This window comes from Scyliorhinus canicula, chromosome 15 (genome assembly GCF_902713615.1).
Source record: "Scyliorhinus canicula chromosome 15, sScyCan1.1, whole genome shotgun sequence".
NCBI classification, from domain to species: Eukaryota; Metazoa; Chordata; class Chondrichthyes; order Carcharhiniformes; family Scyliorhinidae; genus Scyliorhinus; species Scyliorhinus canicula.
Window position 1 is genome coordinate 88711765 of NC_052160.1, and position 13412 is coordinate 88725176.

The window sequence follows — 13412 nt, forward strand, 5'->3', positions numbered from 1 at the left end:
CTCTCCCTCAGCTCCTCTCACTCAGCTCCTCTCCCTCTCCCTCAGCTCTCTCTCCCTCAGCTCCTCTCTCTCCCTCAGCTCCTCTCTCTCCCTCAGCTCCTCTCTCTCCCTCAGCTCCTCTCTCTCTCCTCAGCTCCTCTCTCTCCCTCAGCTCCTCTCTCTCTCCCTCAGCTCCTCTCTCCCTCAGCTCCTCTCTCTCTCCCTCAGCTCCTCTCTCTCCCTCAGCTCTCTCTCTCTCTCTCAGCTCCTCTCTCTCTCCCTCAGCTCCTCTCCCTCTCCCTCAGCTCCTCTCTCCTCAGCTCCTCTCTCCCTCATATCCTCTCTCTCTCAGCTCCTCTCCCTCTCTCCTCTCCCTCAGCTCCTCTCCCTCAGCTCTCCCTCAGCTCCTCTCCCTCAGCTCCTCTCTCCCTCAGCTCCTCTCCCTCTCCCTCAGCTCCTCTCCCTCAGCTCCTCTCCCTCTCCCTCAGCTCCTCTCTCCCTCAGCTCCTCTCCCTCAGCTCCTCTCCCTCTCCCTCAGCTCCTCTCTCCCTCAGCTCCTCTCCCTCTCCCTCAGCTCCTCTCTCTCTCCCTCAGCTCCTCTCTCTCAGCTCCTCTCTCTCCCTCAGCTCCTCTCCCTCAGCTCCTCTCTCCCTCAGCTCCTCTCTCCCTCAGCTCCTCTCTCCCTCAGCTCCTCTCTCTCAGCTCCTCTCTCTCAGCTCCTCTCCCTCTCCCTCAGCTCCTCTCTCCCTCAGCTCCTGTCCCTCAGCTCCTCCCTCTCTCAGCTCCTCTCCCTCAGCTCCTCTCCCTCAGCTCCTCTCTCCCTCAGCTCCTCTCCCTCAGCTCCCCTCTCTCTCCCTCAGCTCCCCTCTCTCTCACTCAGCTCCCCTCTCTCTCCCTCAGCTCCCCTCTCTCTCACAGCTCCTCTCTCACTCACTCAGCCCCTCTCCCTCAGCTCCTCTCCCTCAGCTCCTCTCCCTCAGCTCCTCTCCCTCAGCTCCTCTCTCTCCCTCAGCTCCTCTCCCTCAGCTCCTCTCTCGCTCAGCTCCTCTCTCACTCACTCAACTCCTCTCCCTCAGCTCCTCTCTCCCTCAGCTCCTCTCTCCCTCAGCTCCTCTCTCACTCACTCAACTCCTCTCCCTCAGCTCCTCTCTCCCTCAGCTCCTCTCTCCCTCAGCTCCTCTCTCACTCACTCAACTCCTCTCCCTCAGCTGCTCTCTCCCTCAGCTCCTCTCCCTCTCCCTCAGCTCCTCTCTCACTCACTCGGTTGAGTTCAGCAATACTCTTTGGTGATTGGGAGACCTTAACTGAACTCTCTTGATTTGAGAAATCATTCTGAAATGGAACTGAATGAGATCTCGAACCAGTGCCATCTGGTGCTGGCAGAGTCTCTGTGCGGCCGGAAGACTGGGCTAAAGAAATCGATTTCCTTCATAAAAAGAAGTGCCTTTTTTTCTCTCTCGCTCCCTCTGCTTTTCCCAAACTTTACAAGCAGCTTTCTCAGTTGGCTGCAGTCCCTCTGTTCCCCTCATCCTCAGCTATTTGCCACTGAAGAGTCAGCTGAAATGAAGCAGTGACTGATTTTGAACCCAGCCTGGCCTGACCTCGCCCTGTTACATAGAATTATAGATTCTACAGTGCAGCAGGAGGCCATTCGGCCCATCAAGTCTGCACTGGCCCTCGGAAAGAGCACCCTACTTTTAGCTTGCGTATCCTTTTACAACAACACAGTAACGGTTAAGTAACGTTTTCAACCAGCCAGGGAGGATAAAGCTGCAAGGCTAGGTTTGCGCACTCAAACAAATCTGGGGTGTTTTGTTGCTCGTGCAGCGGAGTGCTGCCGTGTTTGCCAGCCTTCTTCCCCCACCTGTGTGTCCTCTTCACCAAGAATGACGGGCTGGATCTTTAAACTAGTCTCTCGTTCTCAGCCGAGTGGAGATTTTGTGATGTGACGGTCTGCAGCTCAGCAGGCAAGGAAACAAACTCATCATCGTTAACGTCCCAGTCTCTCATTTTTGAACTAAGGATCCACCATTTCCCAAAGAAACCGATGTCTAAAACCCCATTTGGAAAGTCTGACCACCGTGGTTTCAAATACTCACACTGTGTATTGTATATACTGGTCTTTGCATCATAGGGTGCTGTGTACACCAGAGAGAAGAGCAGCAGGTTTTGGTGCCGGAGTCGACCCTGGTTTTTGGCGGTCACCAGATTCTGGACATGTCAGTCTGCCCGGCTGTTCCGGACCCAAGGCGACAGGATCAAAAGCTGGTTGGATGACTCCAACCGAGAGGCATGAAAGGATTTGTCACAGGGGTTTTTGTATCCACAAACACATGCCCTGTGAGGAGCGTGCAGTAAAACCTGCTTTGCCTGGGTGATCTGGCTCCTACAACAATCTCTTTGCAGGCTTCTTTGTAATCATTAACAAGACTCCGTGTCCAGAAACCCAATTTGCTGTTTCGGATTCGACTCCAAAGCCCCGGCCCGGCCTCGGGAGCCGAGGAGTGGAAGCGCCGCCACAGTGCCGCAAGAGCACCCTACTTAAGCGCACACCTCCACCCTATCCCAATAACCCCACCTAACCTTTTTTTGATGTGGAGAACCGGCATTGGACTGGGGTGGGCACAGTAAGAAGTCTTACAACACCAGGTTAAAGTCCAACAGGTTTGTTTTGAATCACTAGCTTTCGGAGCACTGCTCCTTCCTCAGGTGAATTCTTCATCTAAAAGATTCGAAACAAACCTGTTGGATTTTAACCTGGTGTTAGAACATACAATGCGGAAGGAGGCCATTCAGCCCATCGAGTCTGCACCGACCCACTTAAGACTTCTTACTGTGCCAACCTTTTTTTGGACACTAGGGCAATTTAACATAGACAATCTACTTAACCTGCACGTCTTTGGACTGTGGGAGGAAACCGGAGCACCCGGAGGAAACCCACGCAGACACGGGGAGGATGTGCAGACTCCGCACAGACAATGACCCAAGCCAGAATCGAACCTGGGACCCTGGCGCTGTGAAGCCACAGTACTATCCACTCGTGCTGCCCAGGGCGCCCACGTCGTCTCTCCCCTGGACACCCTAGAACTCCGTGAAGAACTTCATGTTCAGGTCATCCAGCCCTGGTACCTTGCCCCTGGAGAGGCTCTTGACCCCCAAGAGTTCCATCAGAAAATGCGGGGCCAACAAGGTAGCCACCCTGCTGGGAACAGAGGACTGGTGACTCATGTTGACCTACGCCTTGTCGCTCCAGGAGTCACATGGCTTTGTTTCCTGGAGTAGTGTGGGTTTCTTGCAGGAAGGATGCCACATACTTCATGTCCCTGAGGACCAAGAAGTTCTGGAACTGTGTGTGCGTGGGTTTCCTCCGGGTGCTCCGGTTTCCTCCCACAATCCAAAAGATGTGCGGGTTAGGTGGATTGGCCATGCTAAATTTCCTGTAGTGTCCTAAAAAAGTAAGGTGGGGGGGGGGGGGGGGGGTTGTTGGGTTACGGGTATAGGGTGGATACGTGGGTTTGAGTAGGGTGATCATTGCTCGGCACAACATCGAGGGCCGAAGGGCCTGTTCTGTGCTGTACTGTTCTATGCTCTGTGTCTCCCTGCTGCCATTGATGTTGAGGCTGGCTATGGTCACCGTCATGTCTGAAATTTTGTGCTGCCATGACCATAGAACCATAGATTGCCAACAGGGCAGAAGGAGGCAGAAAGAGGCCATTTTGCCTGTCAAATCTACACCGACCCTCTGAAAGAGCACCCCATCCAGGCTCAATCACCTGCCCTGTCCCTGTAATCCCACCTAACCTTTGGACACAAAGGGGGCCGATCCACTTAACCTGCACATCTTTCGACTGTGGGAGGAAACCGAAGCTGTCGGAGGAAACCCACGCAGACACTGGTAGAACGCGCTGACTCCTCACAGACAGTGACCCAAGCCGGGAATTGAACCCGGGACCCTGGAGCTGTGAAAAGTCTGTGCTAACCACTGTATTACCATGCTGCCTGCTACAGGCATACACACACACACACACACACACACACACACAGCTACTTTCAAACCAGGTCATTGAGCCTTACCTGGCTTCCTCATTTGGCGACACTTAGACCAATTTTATTACCCACAAAGCCACATCTGAGATCACAGCTCAGGACTGAGCTGGAACCAACTAGCCCAGCAAGAATCATTGAATCATAGAATTTACAGTGCAGAAGGAGGCCATTCGGCACATCGAGTCTGCACCGGCTCTTGGAAAGAGCACCCCTCTTAAGCCCACACCTCCACCCTATCCTTGTAACCCGGCAACCCCATCTAACCTAAGGGTAATTTATCATGGCCAATATTTGGACTGTGGGAGGAAACCAGAGCAGACGGAGGAAACCCACGCAGACACGGGGACATCATGCAGACTCCGCACAGACAGTGACCCAAGCGAGAATCGAACCTGGGACCCCGGTGCTGTGAAGCAATAGTGCTGACCACTATGCTACCGTGCTGCCCACTGACTCCTCCAATTGAACTGTTGCCTGATCCTTAAGCTGCATAAACTATCAGTGTACTGGTGCTTCCTGTGGTCTCTGTTCCTGGAATATGGAAAATACATGAGAATGACCAGGCCTGAGAATAAGCAGAGGTGTAAGAAGAACCCGTGCTTCCTGTTTGTACCTTTTAGCCTTTACCAACCACTTCCGCCCCGCTTTGATGCTGTGCTGCACTTTGGGCTGCTAGTTCTGACATGACAAGGCACAGACAGTTATGTCAGCCACAGGTCAACAAAGCTGACCGAGCACTTTGTGACCAGGCAGTGAGATCCATGAGAGACAAGTCTCCGTCAAAGCCTGTCAGCAATTGTTACACTGGCAAGTCAGCACATTTTACACAAGAGTCTTTAACCAGGATTACAGAATACACTATTCATACCGTTTCTTTTAACTCCTTGTTAGTTGCAGTTAGAGGTTCTGACGGACATAGTGTGAGTTACAGGGTTTGATGGGCACAGTGTGAGTTACAGGTTTTGATGGGCACAGTGAGTTACAGGGTTTGATGGGCACAGTGTGAGTTACAGGGTTTGATGGGCACAGTGTGAGTTACAGGTTATGATGGGCACAGTGTGAGTTACAGGTTTTGATGGACACAGTGTGAGTTACAGGGTTTGATGGACACAGTGTGAGTTACAGGTTTTGATGGGCATAGTGTGAGTTACAGGGTTTGATGGGCACAGTGTGAGTTACAGGGTTTGATGGGCACAGTGTGAGTTACAGGGTTTGATGGGCACAGTGTGAGTTACAGGTTTTGATGGACACAGTGTGAGTTACAGGTTTGATGGGCACAGTGTGAGTTACAGGTTTTGATGGGCACAGTGAGAGTTACAGGGTTTGATGGGCACAGTGTGAGTTACAGGTTTTGATGGACACAGTGTGAGTTACAGGTTTGATGGACACAGTGTGAGTTACAGGTTTGATGGGCACAGTGAGAGTTACAGGGTTTGATGGGCACAGTGTGAGTTACAGGTTTTGATGGGCACAGTGAGAGTTACAGGTTTTGATGGGCACAGTGAGAGTTACAGGGTTTGATGGGCACAGTGTGAGTTACAGGTTTTGATGGGCACAGTGAGTTACAGGTTTTGATGGGCACAGTGAGAGTTACAGGGTTTGATGGGCACAGTGTGAGTTACAGGTTTGATGGGCACAGTGTGAGTTACAGGTTTTGATGGGCACAGTGTGAGTTACAGGTTATGATGGGCACAGTGTGAGTTACAGGTTTTGATGGACACAGTGAGTTACAGGTTTTGATGGGCACAGTGTGAGTTACAGGTTATGATGGACACAGTGTGAGTTACAGGTTATGATGGGCACAGTGTGAGTTACAGGGTTTGATGGGCACAGTGAGTTACAGGGTTTGATGGGCACAGTGAGAGTTACAGGGTTTGATGGGCACAGTGTGAGTTACAGGTTTTGATGGGCACAGTGTGAGTTACAGGTTTGATGGGCACAGTGTGAGTTACAGGTTTTGATGGGCACAGTGTGAGTTACAGGTTTTGATGGGCACAGTGTGAGTTACAGGTTTGATGGACACAGTGTGAGTTACAGGTTTTGATGGGCACAGTGAGTTACAGGGTTTGATGGGCACAGTGTGAGTTACAGGTTTTGATGGGCACAGTGTGAGTTACAGGTTTGATGGGACACAGTGTGAGTTACAGGTTTTGATGGGCACAGTGTGAGTTACAGGTTATGATGGGCACAGTGTGAGTTACAGGTTTGATGGGCACAGTGTGAGTTACAGGGTTTGATGGGCACAGTGTGAGTTACAGGGTTTGATGGGCACAGTGTGAGTTACAGGTTTGATGGACACAGTGTGAGTTACAGGTTTGATGGGCACAGTGTGAGTTACAGGTTTTGATGGGCACAGTGAGTTACAGGGTTTGATGGGCACAGTGTGAGTTACAGGTTTGATGGGCACAGTGTGAGTTACAGGGTTTGATGGACACAGTGTGGTTACAGGTTTGATGGGCACAGTGAGTTACAGGTTTGATGGGCACAGTGTGAGTTACAGGTTTGATGGGTACAGTGAGTTACAGGTTTTGATGGGCATAGTGTGAGTTACAGGTTTTGATGGGCACAGTGTGAGTTACAGGTTTGATGGGCACAGTGTGAGTTACAGGTTATGATGGGACACAGTGTGAGTTACAGGGTTTGATGGCACAGTGTGAGTTACAGGTTATGATGGGCACAGTAACTGGAAAGGGATCCACAAATGGAACCTCACCAGCCTGACGGAGGAAGTTAAAAAGGACCTGCAAAGATGGAACACACTCCCGCTCTCCCTCGCGGTGAGAGTCCAGACGATCAAAATGAACGTACTGCCCAGGTTCCTTTCCTGTTTAGATCCATTCCGATCTACATCCCCAAGGCCTTTTCAAAGCGCTGGACAAACTCATCATGGCGTTCGTATGGGGGGGTAAAAATGCTAGGATCCCAAAGAAGGTCTTACAAAAAACAAAAACCAGGGGAGGGTTAGCCCTCCCGAATCTACAATTCTACCACTGGGCAGCAACAGCCGAGCGAGTAAGGGGATGGATCCAGGAGCCAGAAGCTGAGTGGGTGCGTGCGGAGGAGGCCTCCTGCATGGGAACCTCCCTCCGGCCCTCGCCACGGCAGCACTCCCATCCCCACCCAAAAAACACTCCAGCAGCCCAGTGGTGACAGCCACCCTCCAACCTGGAACCAACTGCGGCAGCAACTTGGCCTGACCAAAATGTCGAACAGGGCTCCCATCTGCAACACCATAGGTTCACACCAGCACTGACTGACGCCACCATTCAAAAGGTGGAGGCAGGACGGGGGGACACTGACAGTCAGGGACCTATACACGGACGACAGGATCGCAACACTGGACGAACTGACAGAGAAATTTCATAGCTAGCTGGGGGGAACGAGCTACGGTACCTGCAGCTCAAAAAACTTCCTACGAAAGGAGACAAGGACGTACCCACAACCGCCACGACAGACACTACTGGAAGACCTACTGGACGCAAGTATCCTAGAGAAAGGGAACTGTAGTGACATGTATGACCGACTGGTAGACAGGGACGACACCGTAACTGGACGCAACAAGGAGGAAATGGGAGGACTACCTGGGGAGGAGATAGGGTGGGGACTCCTGGAGCGAAGCACTGCATAGGGTCAACTCCACCTCCACGTGCGCAAGGCTCAGCCTGACGCAACTAAAGTGGTACATAGAGCCCACTTAACAAGAACCCGTATGAGTAGGTTCTTACCCGGAGGTGGAAAGACATGTGAACGGTGCCAAAGAGGCCCGGCAACCACGCCCACATGTTCTGGTCTTGCCCCAGACTCGTGGAGTACTGGACAGCCTTCTTCGAGGTTATGTCCAAAGTGGTGGAGTGAGGGTGGAGCCATGCCCGATAGTGGCGGTCTTCGGGGTTTCAGAACAGCCAGATCTATTCCTGGGGAGGAGGGCGGACGCCCTTGCCTTTGCCTCCCTGATCGCCCGCCGTAGAATCCTGTTGGCTGGCGGTCAGCAGCACCGCCCAGAGCTGCGGACTGGCTGTCCGACCTCTCGGAATCTCTCCAAATGGAGAAAATCAAATTTGCCATCCGAGGGTCGGACGACGGCTTCCACAGAACGTGGGAGCCATTCATGCAACTGTTCCGGGACCTATTTGTGGCCAATGTACAAGAGGAAGAATAGTCGGGGGAAGGTAGCGGGAGGGGGGGGGGGGGGGGGGGGCTACAGGTTCGTTACGGGGGTTCGATGGCTAGAAGGCCCAAAAACCAAACTAAATAAACATGTTGAGGGGGGGGGGGGGGGGGGGGGGCGCAGTTACTACTACGAAGATGCTTACCTGTAAATATGTATGTTAATTTTTGCGTGTTTGTTTTTTTTTCTCTCCTAACAATTTGTAATTTGTTCAATATAAAATATGAAAAACTGAATAAAAAACATTTATATAAAAAAATGATGGGCACAGTGAGTTACAGGTTTATGATGGGCACAGTGAGTTACAGGTGTTTGATGGGCACAGTGTGAGTTACCGGTTTTGATGGGCACAGTGTGAGTTACAGGTTTGATGGCACAGTGTGAGTTACAGGTTATGATGGGCACAGTGTGAGTTACAGGTTTTGATGGACACAGTGAGTTACAGGTTTTGATGGGCACAGTGTGAGTTACAGGGTTTGATGGGCACAGTGAGTTACAGGTTATGATGGGCACAGTGTGAGTTACAGGTTATGATGGGCACAGTGTGAGTTACAGGTTTTGATGGGCACAGTGTGAGTTACAGGGTTTGATGGGTACAGTGAGTTACAGGTTATGATGGGCACAGTGTGAGTTACAGGTTTTGATGGGCACAGTGTGAGTTACAGGTTTGATGGGCACAGTGTGAGTTACAGGTTTTGATGGGCACAGTGTGAGTTACAGGTTATGATGGGCACAGTGTGAGTTACAGGTTTTGATGGGCACAGTGTGAGTTACAGGTTTGATGGGCACAAGTGAGTTACAGGTTTGATGGGCCAGTGAGTACAGGTTTTGATGGCACAGTGTGAGTTACAGGTTTTGATGGGCACAGGTGAGTTACAGGTTTTGATGGGCACAGTGTGAGTTACAGTTTTGATGGGCACAGTGTGAGTTACAGGTTTGATGGGCACAGTGTGAGTTACAGGTTTGATGGGCACAGTGTGAGTTACAGGTTTTGATGGGCACAGTGTGAGTTACAGGGTTTGATGGGCACAGTGTGAGTTACAGGTTTGATGGGCACAGTGTGAGTTACAGGGTTTGATGGGCACAGTGTGAGTTACAGGTTTTGATGGGCACAGTGTGAGTTACAGGTTTTGATGGGCACAGTGTGAGTTACAGGGTTTGATGGGCACAGTGTGAGTTACAGGTTATGATGGGCACAGTGTGAGTTACAGGTTTGATGGGCACAGTGTGAGTTACAGGTTATGATGGGCACAGTGTGAGTTACAGGTTTGATGGGCACAGTGTGAGTTACAGGTTTTGATGGGCACAGTGTGAGTTACAGGTTTTGATGGACACAGTGAGAGTTACAGGTTTTGATGGGCACAGTGTGAGTTACAGGTTTTGATGGGCACAGTGTGAGTTACAGGTTATGATGGGCACAGTGAGTTACAGGTTTGATGGGCACAGTGTGAGTTACAGGTTTGATGGGCACAGTGAGAGTTACAGGTTTGATGGGCACAGTGTGAGTTACAGGTTTTGATGGCACAGTGAGAGTTACAGGTTTTGATGGGCACAGTGTGAGTTACAGGTTTTGATGGACACAGTGAGAGTTACAGGTTTTGATGGGCACAGTGTGAGTTACAGGTTTTGATGGGCACAGTGAGTTACAGGTTTGATGGACACAGTGAGTTACAGGTTTTGATGGGCACAGTGTGAGTTACAGGTTATGATGGGCACAGTGTGAGTTACAGGTTTGATGGCACAGTGTGAGTTACAGGTTTTGATGGGCACAGTGTGAGTTACAGGTTTTGATGGGCACAGTGTGAGTTACAGGTTTTGATGGGCACAGTGAGAGTTACAGGTTTTGATGGGCACAGTGTGAGTTACAGGTTTTGATGGGCACAGTGAGTTACAGGTTATGATGGGCACAGTGTGAGTTACAGGTTTTGATGGGCACAGTGAGAGTTACAGGGTTTGATGGGCACAGTGTGAGTTACAGGTTTTGATGGGCACAGTGTGAGTTACAGGTTTTGATGGGCACAGTGTGAGTTACAGGTTTGATGGGCACAGTGTGAGTTACAGGTTTGATGGGCACAGTGAGTTACAGGTTTTGATGGGCACAGTGTGAGTTACAGGGTTTTGATGGGCACAGTGGAGTTACAGGTTTGATGGGACACAGTGTGAGTTACAGGTTTTGATGGGCACAGTGTGAGTTACAGGTTTTGATGGGCACAGTGGAGTTACAGGTTTGATGGGCACAGTGTGAGTTACAGGTTTGATGGGCACAGTGTGAGTTACAGGTTATGATGGGCACAGTGTGAGTTACAGGTTATGATGGGCACAGTGTGAGTTACAGGTTTGATGGGCACAGTGTGAGTTACAGGTTTTGATGGGCACAGTGTGAGTTACAGGTTATGATGGGCACAGTGTGAGTTACAGGTTATGATGGGCACAGTGTGAGTTACAGGTTTTGATGGGCACAGTGTGAGTTACAGGGTTTGATGGGCACAGTGTGAGTTACAGGGTTTGATGGGCACAGTGAGTTACAGGTTTTGATGGCACAGTGAGAGTTACAGGTTTTGATGGGCACAGTGTGAGTTACAGGGTTTGATGGGCACAGTGTGAGTTACAGGTTTGATGGGCACAGTGTGAGTTACAGGTTATGATGGGCACAGTGTGAGTTACAGGTTTGATGGACACAGTGTGAGTTACAGGTTTGATGGGCACAGTGTGAGTTACAGGTTATGATGGGCACAGTGAGAGTTACAGGTTTGATGGACACAGTGAGAGTTACAGGTTTGATGGACACAGTGAGAGTTACAGGTTTTGATGGGCACAGTGTGAGTTACAGGTTTTGATGGACACAGTGAGAGTTACAGGTTTTGATGGGCACAGTGTGAGTTACAGGTTTGATGGGCACAGTGTGAGTTACAGGTTTGGATGGGGCACAGTGAGTTACAGGGTTGATGGGCAGCAGTGTGAGTTACAGGTGTTTGATGGGCACAGTGTGAGTTACAGGTTTTGATGGCACAGTGTGAGTTACAGGTTTGATGGACACAGTGTGAGTTACAGGGTTGTGTCGACCGCAGCGTCAGGCGTAGGTACCTTTAAGAACAGTGTTTATAAATGAGTGTGTATAAATATCTGTAGTGAGAGTACCTTTAAGAAATGGGTGTTACTACTGCAGTAATGTCAGAGAGTGGGTGGAGCTAGGCTGTCTGTCAGCTTTTTACTTTAGTTTTAGGCTGTTTACTGCAGGGTATGTTTTAGTTTGTTTTCGTGTTGGAGCTGAAGCCAGACAAAGCAGGTGTACTGCTGTTCTCTCTGCCATCAAAAGACTATCTCTAGATCATTTGGTGAATTCAGAATTACAAATGTTGTGGGCCAGGTGAACTCCATGATACACTTTGGGCTTCTCTAAACCCTGGCCCATAACAGTTGGGTCGGGGCGCAGGCTGTGTCGGGGCGCAGGCTGTGTCGGGGCGCAGGCTGTGTCGGGGCGCAGGTTGGGTCGGGCGCAGTGATGATGCTGTAACCTGCCAGCCGCCTAGGATCGCACTGAAAGATTGGTCCCTTGGCCAAAGGTGCCAGCAGCTATCCAACCAAACCTTGTGTAGAATTCGGAACTGGGTGACTAACCATTATTGGAGATGTGGGAGGTCACAGTGATACCAACAGCATTAAGTTAACACTGTTCTGTGATTGCAGGTTGGAACTGGATTGAAGGTTTGGATTCCACTCAAACTCTTGATTACTGGGCAGCCCTGGAGCTGAGAGATTGTCCATGATGCACGTTAGCCTCGTCCAGCGCATACTGTGTTTCTGACGTTCACTGTGCGTGTGACAGCGGCTGATGAGATTCTGGAGACTCCTCGCTGGAACAGCTTCAAATCTTCCTTCGCAGGACCGTCCAGGACAGCTGGCAGCGGCTGAGGGCTGAATGGCCTGGTTTTTATGCCACATATTTGTGCAATAAATTCCAATCTGTATTATTACCTGTGGGTGTCCCTATACCACATCCACTGCAGCAGCTCAAGAGGCAGCTCATTTCATATCAGGTGGGGATGGACAATAAATGTTTGCCAAAGGGTTGGGAACATTTTTTACATTTTTATTACATTTTTTTAAAATTATATTTTTTTAAATTACATTTTTTTTAAATTACATTTTTTTTAATTTACTTTTTTTTAAAATTGCATTTCATATGAGGGCAATATTTAAGGGCATCAGATCATAAATATGCAATGTTCATACAAAGTAGAAGGTAATAGCAGCAGCTACAAATAAGTGTGTCGCTGTAAGATGTGATGGAGACGGATCTAATTTAAATTAAATCTAATTTCTTGAACTTCTCATCTAGAAGTTATAGAATCATCAAGCACAGAAGGAGGCCATTCAGCCCATCATTAACATGCACTGACTATTTGAAGGAAATGTTCTTTCTCTGTAGGCCTGAATTTTTTTTACCTTTTTTTACCTTTCCAAGTGTTGGTTTGATTCCCCTTTGAAAGTTACAACTGGATCTGCTTCCACCACTTTTCGGAGTACGTTCCAGATCATAACAAACCACGCCGCCCCAAATTCTCTGCCAATTCTGACGGGTGAAGGGGTGAGGACCTGATTTTCTCACCTGTCCGCTTTAGGCAGTTTTAATTTCAGGTTGGTGTTTGGGCTCCTGATTTTACTGTGCAGTAGCTGCCGTGTGTATGCAATGAGGTCGTTCTTATGATAGGAATAACAATATTGGTTGACCAAATAGCCTGGCGCCAGAAGATCTGAGAAAGTGGGTTCTGAAAATGAAATCTCCTTCAGTGAGCCTGCACTGCGCCACAATAAAACATTTATACAAATGTTGCAGCTGTGAAAAGGAGAGAGGGGCTGTGTACGTGAGTGAGGAAGTGAGAAATAAACTGTGTCAGATTTACAATGGGAGACAAGCTTTCCTGTGGCAGAATTTGTAAACAATCTGCTAGAAACCAAATCAACATGAGGCAGAAACAATCTCCATCTATCAGCCGCCCTAAATCTTGAAGCATGGAATTTCCGTCCAAACTTTATTCAAATGTAATCTTTTCCAGATTGTTGAACGTTGGGGTGGAAATGTTTTATTTTTTATTTTCGGGATATGGATACCGTTGGCAAGGCTTGCTTTATTACCCCCCCCCCCCCCCCCCCCCTGCAGTTGCAGCCTCGTTATTTCCCACCCGCCCGGTCCCTATGTATTGCGGCCAAAAGTCAA

The 13412-nt window shown here is 49.7% G+C and overlaps 1 pseudogene; it reads right to left on the bottom strand.

The window, feature by feature from the left end:
• Nucleotides 1-1737: 1737 nt before the first annotated feature.
• Nucleotides 1738-3207, bottom strand: LOC119978164 (annotated as a pseudogene).
• Between the last annotated feature and the right edge of the window lie 10205 nt (nucleotides 3208-13412).